This window comes from Pogona vitticeps, chromosome 14 (assembly GCF_051106095.1).
Source record: "Pogona vitticeps strain Pit_001003342236 chromosome 14, PviZW2.1, whole genome shotgun sequence".
NCBI lineage: Eukaryota > Metazoa > Chordata > Lepidosauria > Squamata > Agamidae > Pogona > Pogona vitticeps.
In genome coordinates this window covers 1,008,142-1,020,000 of record NC_135796.1, presented here as the reverse complement: position 1 = coordinate 1,020,000, position 11,859 = coordinate 1,008,142, and positions in this window count along the sequence as shown.

Genomic DNA, 11,859 nt, shown 5'->3' with positions numbered 1-11,859 from the left:
GGGGGGGGGGAATCAAACTCCCAACCTCTGGCTCTGCAGCCACCCTTTTGAGCACTCCAGCATGTCTCTCGGGGATTATGAAGCACAACAAGAAAGTAAAGCCTTCATATTCAGCAGCGGTTGAGACTTCTGGAGTCAGGGCACTGGGAGCCAGGAACCAAGCGAAAGTCATTCTCTTCAGATCTGTGCCATCGCTTGTTCTGAGCGGGTTAGCCAGCCAGCTGCTGTTGGAAACTGAGCCAACGTGGGCTCCTCATGCTCTCTCAGGGGGTGCCGTGGGGGCACACAGTGGCCCTCCTTAAATAGGTTGCCTTCAGGCCAAGCAGAGGGAAACACCGCCGCAGGGCACGGTAGTGGTTAATTCTTGGGTTCAAATCTGAGCGATCTCAAGTTCTATTTATGTATTTCTTTATTTCTTTGTTTCATTTTTCTCTGTGAGGGGCTCCAGCTGACTCACAGTGGCCCAAATCCTGTTGCTTGGTCTTGTAAACTGCACTAGAGTAGACCCATTGACTCAGTCATGCTTACAGAGGCTCGCTAAATCCCCATGGATCCAACGGGCCTACTCTAGTGAGGTTTCTTATGCTAAGCACCAGGATTTGGGCCAAAATTAAGTTAGACTAGAAACGCTATACATTGCAAAGTTAAAAAGCAGGTCAGCATCTAATATTATTATTTAAAAGGCTATCTTTAAAAACATACTTAAAAGGAAGATATATCCAGCATCCAGGAGGGACTAATCTTGGCCCTTTGAGTTATTAAAACCCTGCCTACAAAGACAGGTCTTTCAGTAGCATCAAAAGGATGAAAAGATTCTAGTCCTCATTGAACCATGACTATTCAGGTGACCTCCTCCAGTCTCTCTCGAACTGCCTCTCTTACCCTTATCCCCCTCGCAGGGTTGTGGAGAAGATAACCGTGGAGAAGAGGAAGAGACCCTTATAGAAAAATTGGGATATGAATATAATCAGTAATTTAAAAAAATGCTCAACACAGAGAGAGAAATGCTGTCTTTCCTGTGACAATGATTGTGCAGTACACCTGCCTTGTGGCTGACCCACAAGAAGGGTGTTTTTAAAGAGGGCACTCAGAGGATGGGGGGGATAAGGGTGGTCCTACCACCTTCGGGATCCTCCTGCAAGTTCACCCCTCCTCTCTCAGGGTTCCAAGGCTCCTGGAAGGTGTTTCATGGCTATAACGCAAGAGGGCACGGGACGGCCGTTAACAAGACTGACCTGCTTCGTGGTGATGTCCCTCCTTGGAGGCCCTGAGAAAGATGAACCAGGGAACCGAGCGACCCTGGGCAGCAGATATTGGATGTCCACCTAGCTGGATGCTCGCCCTACATACCTTGGCAAGGCGGACTCCAATGACATGTTAATATTCTTTTCCACGAAGCTCTGGAGGGATATTGAACCCAAGATTGATTACACCAGAGAACCTGAGAGGTGTGTGTTTAGGCTTCAGGATGGATCTTATCCAGAGCAGCTGACCTGGTAAGCCTGCAGAGAGGTACACCTGCCGAGGGCTGCCCCTAAGAGGCAAGGCCCATGCCAGACAAGGAAAAACTGGCCCCCAGGATTGAACCTACAGCCACTGGCCACCGCCACACATTGTGGGACCGAGGCCTCATCCATCAGAACAGTCTCAAGGGCTGCCAAGAGACTCTCCCCCCCCCCGCCCGAGATATTGCAAGGTTCGGCAGGGTCCAGAGATGTACAAGGGCATTTCACTGACATGTAACAGATCCTGGGGACCTGGTCAACGCCCCCCCCTCTCATTCCATGGAGAAAAAGATGGGGTGGCAGATAGAAATGCTAAGGAATTGTTAAACATCCTCCTCCCCAAAGTTGCTCAAAAGTGGCACCAATTCAGGGCAAGCCTCTGGCAAGCTCAGTCCGACAAGCAGGCACCCTTTACTTGTGCCTTGGGGAGTCAGAGGCTGACCTTCGGGTGGGTGGGGGCCGCTCAGTTCTGGCAAACTCAAAGCTGTGGCTTCCTTTAGGAAGGCAGGCGATCTCGTGTTGGGTCTTCCTCTTCTCTCGCCACCTCCAGCTTTTCCCAGCATCGTTGCCTTTTTCCAGTGAGTCTGGAGTTCTCAAGAGGTGCCTTTGGCGATGCCCGCATCCGGCTGCCTCCGAGGACCCACCTTGCCGAGGGTTGGAAGGCTCTGGCCGCTCCCCTGGAAGCACGGCGGGGACGCGGGGGGGGGGGGGAAGGAGAGAGCTGGCTGCCGGAGAGAAAGAGAAGGAGGAACCAACCGTTCCTTTCCTCGAATTTAACTCGCAGAATCCCACCCTTGGACCATCATCCTAGCCCCGGAGGGGTGGGGGAGGGCAGTGAGAATAAATGCGGTGTAAAGTCAACTCCCCTCCCCTCCCCCTCCCCCTCCAGCATTGCACCAGGAAGAGGAAATATGGGGTTGCACCGAGCAAGCCCCGGGGCGGCTGCACAGCCGAGAGGGGGGGAGGGGGAGACGGGCCACTGCCCGGGGGTGGAAGGATTGGGACCCTCGGGCCGGGAAAGGGGAGCCCGTCCGCCTTGCCCCAGAAGGGATCGCCCTCCCTCCCGCCTGCCAGCCTCCAGCCTCCGCCAGCGAGATGCTCTGGGTCGGCGGTGTCCCGGGAGGCGCCCTTGTCTCCCGGCCGGCTTCCCTCCTCCGCCTAGGCAGGCAGGCAGGCAGGCTGCGGCGGGGCTGCGGCGGGGCTGGAGGGGGGGGGCCGGCGCCGCAGGAGCCGAGCGCCGGGGAAATCCCATCGGCTTCCCCGCCGCCGATCCCCTCCCGGCGCTGCTCCAGCCTTCCCGGAGCCCGGGCGCTGTCCGCGGGCCGTGGTGCTGAAGCCTTGCGGGGCGCCTCCGGCGGCACTGCGCGGCCGGGCCGGGAGCGGGAGGGGGGGAAGAAGCGGCGCTGCGGGCTGAGCCCCCCCTCCCGCGTCCTCCTCCTCCTCCTCCGCCCCGCCCCCGCCCCCTGCCCCCCCCTCCCGGGCCGCCTCCCGGCTTAAGAGCCGCTCCGCGAAGGCGCCTTGCCCGACCATGAGCGCCTCCGCCGCCGCGGCGCGCAAGAGCCAGGAGTCCAAGGCGCCCTTGCGGCGGGCGGGCAGCGGGAGCAGCGGCAGCAGCAGCGGGAGCGGGCGGCGGCGAATGCCCGGGGAACCGCCGCCGCCGCCGCGGAGCCTCTGGCGGGACGGGGCCGGAGGCGGCCGCCTGGGAAGCCCCGAGGGCCCCTCGCCCTCGCCGCCGCTCCCCTCGCCGGGCGCCGAGAACAGCGCCCGGAGGCCCCTCTGCCACCCGGGCGCCGCCGCCGGTGGGGCCAACGGGAGCCTAAGGCGCCGCCACCGCCGCCCCTCGCCGCCGCCCGAGGTCCCGTGCCCGGGCGGGCGGGCGCCCTCCTCGCCGGAGCCGGCGGCCGGGGGCAGCTGCTCGGGGCCCGGCCGGCCCGAGGAGGCGCCTCCGCGGCGTCGAGGCGGCGTGGGCAGGACTCGCTCCTCCCGGCGCCGCCGGGACCGCGAGAGCGAGAGCGAGAGGGACGGGCCGGCGCGGGAGGCGGAGGCGGGGCGGGGGCCGGACCTGGGCGGCCAGAGGGCCAGCCGCCCGCCCCTCCCGCCGCCGCCGCTGCCCGACGGCGCGCCCCGCAAAAGCGCCCCCGGCAGCATCGGCGCCGCGCCCGGGCCCGACGGAGAGCGCGACCCGCTCTTCCACCGCCTCCACCCGCTCCTCAGCCCGGTCTTCGGTCAGGTAAGGCGCCTGCCCTGCCCTGCCCTGCCCTCCACGTCTCCCCCCACCCCACCCAACCCACCTGCTGTACTCCCCGGTCTAGGCGCTTCCTGGGACCTCGCGACGGCGGGGGGGGGAGGGGAGTGGAGAGAAGCCGGACCCCCGGGAAACGGCCGCCTGGAAATGCGCTGCTTCGGAACAGGGGAGGTCTTCTCCGTGGCAAGGGAGGGAGAGAGTGTGTTTGCGGGACGAGGGGGCTGCCTCGCCCTGGGGGACCGAGGAAAGGGTGGAGGGGTCGGGCTCCCGGCCTCTCCCTAGCTTGTCAAGAGTGTTCGCGGGGAGTTGGCGGGGGGGGGGGGGAGACATCAAGGTTCAGGGGCGCGCCCTCGGAGGTAACCTCAGCAACACCATGTGTTCGCCTGGGTGCTTGAAAACCCATCTGTCTGAGATACTGGTTTCCTTCCTGCTCCGCCCCCGGGAGCGCCTGGCCTCCCCGGAGGGCCCCCTCCAATGAAAACCTCCTTGAGGTGCAGCTAGGCAGGGTTTTCGGGGTGGCTTTTTAAAAAAGTGAGCCCTGGCTCAAAAGGTGAGGAGCAGAGGGGCCCCTAGGGCCAAGCAGCTAGTCCTCAAGGGTCAGGAGGCAGCCTGCAGGCTGGGCAGAGGTGGAAGCCGGCCCAAACCAGCAGGCAGGGGAGTGGGTGAGAATCCCTGAGGCTGCTTCCCTTTGGTCTGGACTCTGCTCAGACTCTTGTGTGTGTGTGTGTGTTGTGTTGTGCCTGCCTCAGTCTGAATGCCCTGCACAAGAGGGACAGTGTGGCCCTCCCGCAAAGCCACTTTCCTACACTTTGCTTTGCTGAACCGGCAAAGAAGGCATCTTATTCCCAGACCACATTCTGATTTGTTTATATTGGAGTTCAGCCAGCTTGGAAACACTGCCTCCTGCTTCTTTAACTATTTCCTGAACTTTTCTTTACCGAGTTGCACCTTCAAACCACCCGCCTATCAAGGTTCAGCCGTAATAAAAGACCGCCTTTGTATCTCCTGGCCGGCCCTCCGACCCTGAGCTCAGAAAGGGGGCCTTGATGGGGCAGAGCTCTATGTGAGAGAAGCGTCAGGGCCGGAAGGTGGAAACCATCGGAGGACCCCGATCCCCGGAAATACTGAAAGTTGTGATCCCAAATGTTGTTTCCAAGCTCTGCTGGGGGTCAGTTTGGAGCAGGCCTAAGGCCTTCAGGTTGGGCAGGGCTCCGCCAAGCTCTGCTCACCCTTCAAGTCACCTCAGATACGAGGAGTGTCTCCTGCACCAAGCTCCATCAGCATGAGTGGGAGATGCTTTTGCAGGGCCTCTGCTCATTTCCGTGGGGATCCTGTGCAGGAACCCTTCCCAGGGAATCGGGTGCCATCCTTGATAGCGCCGGTAATGGGCTGCCTGTTGGACAGTGGAGTTTAAAAAGCCAGAAAGGAAACAACCCCCCCCCCGGCCCACTTGAACAGCTTCTTTTGAGAACATGTTTAGGCTTTTCCTGTCTCTGCCCCCCAAAAGCCGAAGACTTAGACAGGGAGAGGATGTGCTCATCCAGACTCATGGTGTACGCATGTGTATGTACACACGCCAGCCTAGGGGTGTGCAAGCCACACAAACAACCATTCTGACCCACTTCTGGATGCAGAGCAAGGGGCTGGAGGCAGCCTGCTCTGCATTGCTTTCTCTTCCCAGTGTTCAGCGGCTGGCCTTGAACTGCTCCTGCAGAGGGAACGTCTCCCTCCGGGGCGGCTCTCTGCTTAGCGTGCGTGCGGAGGAGACAGGCAGGGGCGAAACACACAGGCTGGCTTTAAATTTCCTCCTTGCAGCCTGCAGAGGGAAAGCACGAGAAGGTTTAATCTCGGGGGGGGGGGGGAAGGAGTGCAAGGGGGGGGAGAGAGAAAGCCTTCCTGCATTGCACCCTCCTTGGGCCGCAGTGGTGGGGAAATGGGCTGCCTTTATACACAAAAGGAAGCAAGCTTGTAATTAGGGTTTATCTCGAGAAAGGGATAAAGGAAGGGGGGGCTCAGGCCCTTTCAGCTCCTCGGCCTGTTTAATCCTGTTCTGTCTGGAGGTGTTTGCCCAACAGTGACACGGGAGGAGGCCCTTCAACTATAGTGAAGAACTTGAGGAGGGGGGGAGGATCGGGGCCTGCGCTAGGGCAGCACACTCCAATCCTAACCTGCCTTCACCCAACAGCTGCTGGTGTCAGCGGTGGTGACGGCTTAGAGATCGCATGCACGGTGGCTCCGTGAAATCTCAGGAGGTCTGCGCAGAGAGCAAAATAAATGAGAAGGAGGTGCCGCAGTGCTTACTCTGAGAGTGTAGTCATGTGTGTGTGTGTGTGTGTACATGGATGCACACACATGTGTAAGAAGCAGCACCTTCTTAATTCGTACACTCTTGATGGAATGCAACCTGTCTTTGCAGTAAGTTCATCTCACGAGTATGTTCTTTCCAACACTTCCAAAAGTTGGGGTGGGGTGTTGGGGGGGAGGGGAGACTACAAATCTCATAATTCCCCAGCTGGCGTGGCTAAAGACCTATAGGGAAGCTTCGGTTTCTTTCCTGCAATGAAATGCATTCCCTTTTAGGGAGGACTGGCATTCAGATACCTGCGAGGTGTCCTTCCCTGAATGTCCCAACTGCCCAAGGACCTCCCTAGTTCATGGCCTGCCAGGTGGGGCCCCAGCCACTGCCCTGTGTTAGGGTGGTTGTGAGGGTTCAAGGGAGGAAACTCTGGGCGGGGGGGGGCTCGGAACAGCTTTGAAGGAAGGTAGGTAGGAAGCCGACGAAGGGGAGGCACCGGCAGGCCTTCTCTGACAAATGCCTCCTGAATGACAGCCAGGAAGTCTGACCAGCCCGGCCGACTCCAGCGCAGCCCTGGCAGGGAGAGGGAGATGAAATAGCTACACATTGCGCAGTGTCGAGACACCGTCCTTGGCCCTGGGACTTAATTGCCGTATAATTTAGAGGCAGTATCTAACAAGCTATAGAAGAAGAATTGCGGAGGGAGAACCGAGCCGATGGCCCTTTTGGCTTCCCACCAAAGTCATCCTTCCTCAATTCCAGGGAGGGGAGCATGGGCTCCTCCAGCTGTTGTGGGACTGCAACTCCCATTCTCCTTGACCATTGGCTAGAATGGCTGGGGAAATGCCAGGGAAGGAAGCAGGGAGGGAGACAGAAACAGGATGGCATCTTAAAGACACTAACCGTTATATTTTAATGTGAGTTCTCATGGACAGATCCAAAGGAGATGTGTTGAATCAGTCAGATTGAGCTAAGTGTCGACTGACTAACCCTTCAGCAGTTGATACAACATGCTTGTAATTCTTGGGGCTATGGATTGGGTTTATGCCCTTAAAAGAAACAGGGTGCAAGGTTTGCAAGAACTGGGTGTGCGGGGCCTCTGATTCTAGTTCGGAGTTGAGGGCTTCAGAACCATCGCTTGATTTGCTCCGGAGCAGCCCTTGTCTCCTCCTTTTGAATCTGTACCCCCAGATCTGAACCAATGGGTTTGTAGTAACTCTTCTTCTTGGCCTGCATGTAAAACCAACATGGCTGTAACTTTGGGGGGGGGGGCGGTTATGTTTATGTGCGTGAAATTTGGAGACATGCTTTAGGCTGAACAAAGGATTCTGTTTATCCAGTTGGAGAGTCAGCTAGCGGCTGACACTTCTGTACAAATGTCTTCCACCTTTTGCTTCCAAAAAACACCCAGAAGGATTCAGGCCCATGTCCAGCTTGATCTGTGCTTTGGCTCCAAACTGATTTGTAAATTCCCTCTGCTTTCCCCTAGAACTGAATCTGACGAATCCTCTTTGCTACAGACTTCAAACAAATCAGTCCAAATCGAGCTGATTTGGTTAGCGATTCAGACTTCCAGCAAATCTGGTGCGCAGCCCTCATATTTACTTTGCATAAGGAGAGTAAATATTTATTTTATTTATTTATTTATTTTATTTATATCCCGCCTATCTAGTCACTTAAGACCACTCTAGGCAGCTTACAGCAAGCATAATACATTAAATTAAAACAATTTTAAATAGAGTGTACCATTTCAGATAGTTATGGGGAGGGAACATCTGTTTGCAAAAGGGGGCCCTGTGTTCAAATCTCCCTAGAAACAAAAGAGCAGCACAGCAATTTCAGCCTTTTGCCAGCTATATTTGCTTTTTTCCCTCTGGAAAAGAGGCAGCTTTTCAAAAAATGATCCTCTTCCAGCCAGCCGGCTGGCCAAAACACTCTGTTCTATTTAGGAACGATCTATCATTTATTAAAAAAAACATTTAGGCCCCACATTTCTCCTCAATCAGACACAAGGCAGCTTGCAAGATTAAAGCAAATGATATTAAAAATTTTGAAAGAAATACATTATCCCAATAATTTCTTTAAAAAAAGAATTAAACAGGTTGCACTTTAAAAAAAAAAGCTAGAAGTAGTTCTAGCGCCTTGTTTTATTGCCGGCACAAGCCCAGTTCTTTGATGACCTGGTCAAGAGTTTCTTTAACAGAGCTGTCCGTTTCGGCTTTTCATCCGACAAACTGTGCTGTGTCTCCATGCATTCAATGAGTTGCATTGCCCCCGCTGGACATTTCTGCTTGCAACCTCCAGTTCGATGCCCCACACACCATCTCAGCTGGCCCTGGGCGCTTTTTCCTTGCACAATGCCATGATTTTAAGTGCCCTTAGTAGCGGCAGAGAAGGAGACAAGCCAATACACCATGCAGGATCTCCCCTCTTTCTTCTTCTAACCCCACGGATCATAATTTTGGGGGAGCTGGGGTGTGTGTCAGGGGAGAGAGTTTTTTAATAAATTATTCCACAGTTTAACCTTCATACACAACACCGGGAAGTTTGAGTCCATAGAGTGACCTTTTGTTGCAGAATTAAAAAAAAAAAAACACTTTTATGTCGATTGTCACATGAACTGTTGTGAACAATGTCCCTAAGTCTCGGACTTTTGTTTTGTACTGGGGAGGGCAGGGGGGGTATTTAACACAGGCGGACAAAGGAATCAGCTAGAATTCCCCAGAAAAATACACCGGCGGGTAGGAGAGGAGTTGTTATGTGCCATCAAGTTGCTGCCAACTTAGGGTGACCCTATGGATGAGTAGCTTGCAAATATAAGTCAATGGCTTCCTTTACCCGATCAGTCAGTCTCACATTTCACCTTCCTCTTTTCCCACTACCCTCAGCTTCCTTCGGGAACAATGCTGAGGAAAAGCTTCCTAACTGTTAGAGTAGTACGATGATGGAATGAATTTCCTGTAATGCTGAGGAAGGGAGTACAATGTATTTTAGTCCTCCCTAGTTTGTTTATCAAAGGTGTGTTTCTCCCCCCCCCAAAAAAAGAAAACTAGCCATCGATCTGTGGCTTCCCCCCCCCCATCCACCTCTTAATTGTGGCATGCAAAAGGCTGTCTGTAAGCAGGAGAGGTGTGCTGTCTTGATTCCAAAAACGGTTCTGCATAGAAATATTCATAGGGAGGCAGGCCGTGAAGTCTGGCCGAACTGTGGTATGATTCCTCCACTGCCCCACAGCTGGAAAGGTTGCTCCTGATCTGGAGAGAAAAGTCAGGCTCCCTCCCTCCCTCCTCACCTGTTTTATTCCCCCCCCCCCCACAATTGTCCAGTGGTATGTGAAATAAAAACAAAACATCAAAATGCCAATCTGGAAGGTTGGCTTCCCTCCCCATGCTTTTGTCTTGAAGCCAGAACAAGGGAAAGCTTCCCAGTTTTGCAAAAGGGGGGGTTCTGAGTGGGAAGGGGCCACGCAAGGAGACCGCGCACAAGGCAGCGAAAGGAGAGAGGCGCTCCACGATGCTGCCAGGACTGTCGAGGAGATGGTTTCCCAGTGATCCGGCCCTAGCCAGCAGAGATGGCGCAGCTCACACTGTTGTCACAGCGGAGGGATGCGCAGGGAGGCAGATTGTCGGGTCATCTCCTCTCTGTATCCACTGCAGCGTCGTCGCATTAGACTAATGACCGGTTAGGATGCAGGTGGGGGTGGAATAATTGCTTCACATTAGCCAAGGGTCTTCGTGGAGCGCGCTCACTGTGGAATCGCATCGCTGGCTCGGAACCAGAGGCTGTCAGCTGCCAGATGCAATGGAGGAGTCTGAGGTGACCCTTCCTGGAGATGCAGAACCTGGCGCCACAGGGGGCTCTGTTTTGGGCACACCTGGCGAAGGGGCAGGAGATCCAGCTGGCACGATCCACCAGGAAAGTCTCCGGCAGAAGCCTCATAGAAACGAAGGGGAGCTGCACCGGGCCCCTTCATTTCGGCGAGGGTTCCCAGAAGGTTAAACGCCCTTAGGGAGGGTGCTCCAGGCAGTGGCAGGAGAGAGCTGCGCTTCCCGCCACATGGAAACAAAGGCCTTACAGAATCCTAGAATCATGGAGGTGGGAGGGGGCCCCTAAGGCCATCCAGTCCAACCCCCTGCTCAAGGCAGGAATTTGAATCAAAGCAGATCTGGATCCTGAGGGTTGCCCAGTTTTCCCTTGAAGGCCTCCAGCTTTGGAGAAGCTGCTGATTTTGAGTGAGGACTTCCAGCAAATGCAACTGGCATTTTAAGATCTGTGCAGAGAGTCCTTCTCTTCATTCCGTCCTCTTCGCAGGTGTGCCAGATGGGGCCACAAGGCAGGGCCTTCTCCGTGGCTGCGCCCTCCCAAGAGAAGTCCGCCCGCCCCCTTCCTTTACTGTCCTTCTATGGGAAGACAAAGGCATTTGTTTCAGGCAGGTATTTTTTAGCAAAGAAGGGGTTTTAATGGAGGATCTACCTTTCTAAAAAAAAAACAGGCTTTTAAATTGTTTTCAATGGGGTATGTTGTTCTTCTTGTTTTTAATGGAGTGGCTGTATTCTTATTATAGAAACACACCGGGTGTCTTTTCCAAAGGAATGGCCATCTCGGGAAGGAGGCACACTGAAAAATATACAAACACATCAGCCTCAAAAAATGAACGTCTGCAACCGGCTCAGCTGGTAAAATGTCCAACAATTCCCCTTTTCGAGGTTTGCAGAGCTCCCTGTAAATGTCTCTTGCAAGGCGCTTGCCACCTCACCGGGAAGAGAGTGTGTGTGTGTGAATAATTAATTCCTTTGCAAATGAGGATTTGTGGCGAGGATTTGTTGGCCTGATTTCCGTCTCCCAAATTCTCTTTGAAGTCAGAGACTTTTCAAAATGAGCCTTGGGGTGGGAAGCAGGTCCCTCTCCCGGAGAGCAGGAGAGCTATCTGTCCCTCAAAAGACATTTGTGCTTTTTAAACATCCCTCCTTCCCGCCTCCACCCCCAGGAGTTGAAAAAGAGGAAAGAAGCAGTGGAGAAATCGAGATGGCTTTGAAATGGGAGGCAGTAAACAGCCTCTGCATTTTGAGGCATGGAATAAAATTATCCCTTTGGAAGAAAGCCTTTCTTTGCTGGATCACCAGCAATTCTAGAGGTGGTTGGTTTTCCATGTTGACAGGCCCAGGGCATCATCCTGATGGCCCAGGGAGAAGAGAGGGACAGGAACATCTGCAGCTAGATCCTCCAGAGGTTCAAAATTAATTTGGAGTCTTTATATACAAGCCGGCTGAGGTGTGGGACTGAGGGTGTGATCCGGCAATGCCAAGATGAGTGCCTGATCTCATCGGAAAGGGTTGCTTGAACAGAAACCATCTCCCTCCAAGTAACCCTTCCATCTGCCAAGGAATTTGCCCCAAAAGGTAGAATCTCTAGAAGCGGATCGAGAAGGCCCAGTTTGGGCACAGATCTAAGCACATTTCTCCATGCGTGGTGGGATGGCTGGGAAATAAATCACATCAGATCACTCCACAAGGTGTCCAAACGCGATCCACGCCCCTGTGTGATCACGCCCAGAGATCATGTCTGTATCCCACAGCTATGGCAGTCTGAGGGAATTTGAGCTGCCTCAGTTCCTCCACATGGAATTCTTGGGGCTTGCGTTTTAGTCAGGGGCTCAGACCTCCATGCAAGATTGCCCTCCTGCACTTCTCTGGATTATAGCAAAGAACTCTAAGTTGCTCAGCTCAATGGCCAACGCCCGGAGTCAGCCAGAATTCTCTTGACGGTTTTACGTCTGCACAAGAGAAATTGTTTACCCCTTGGAGGCAACCGGC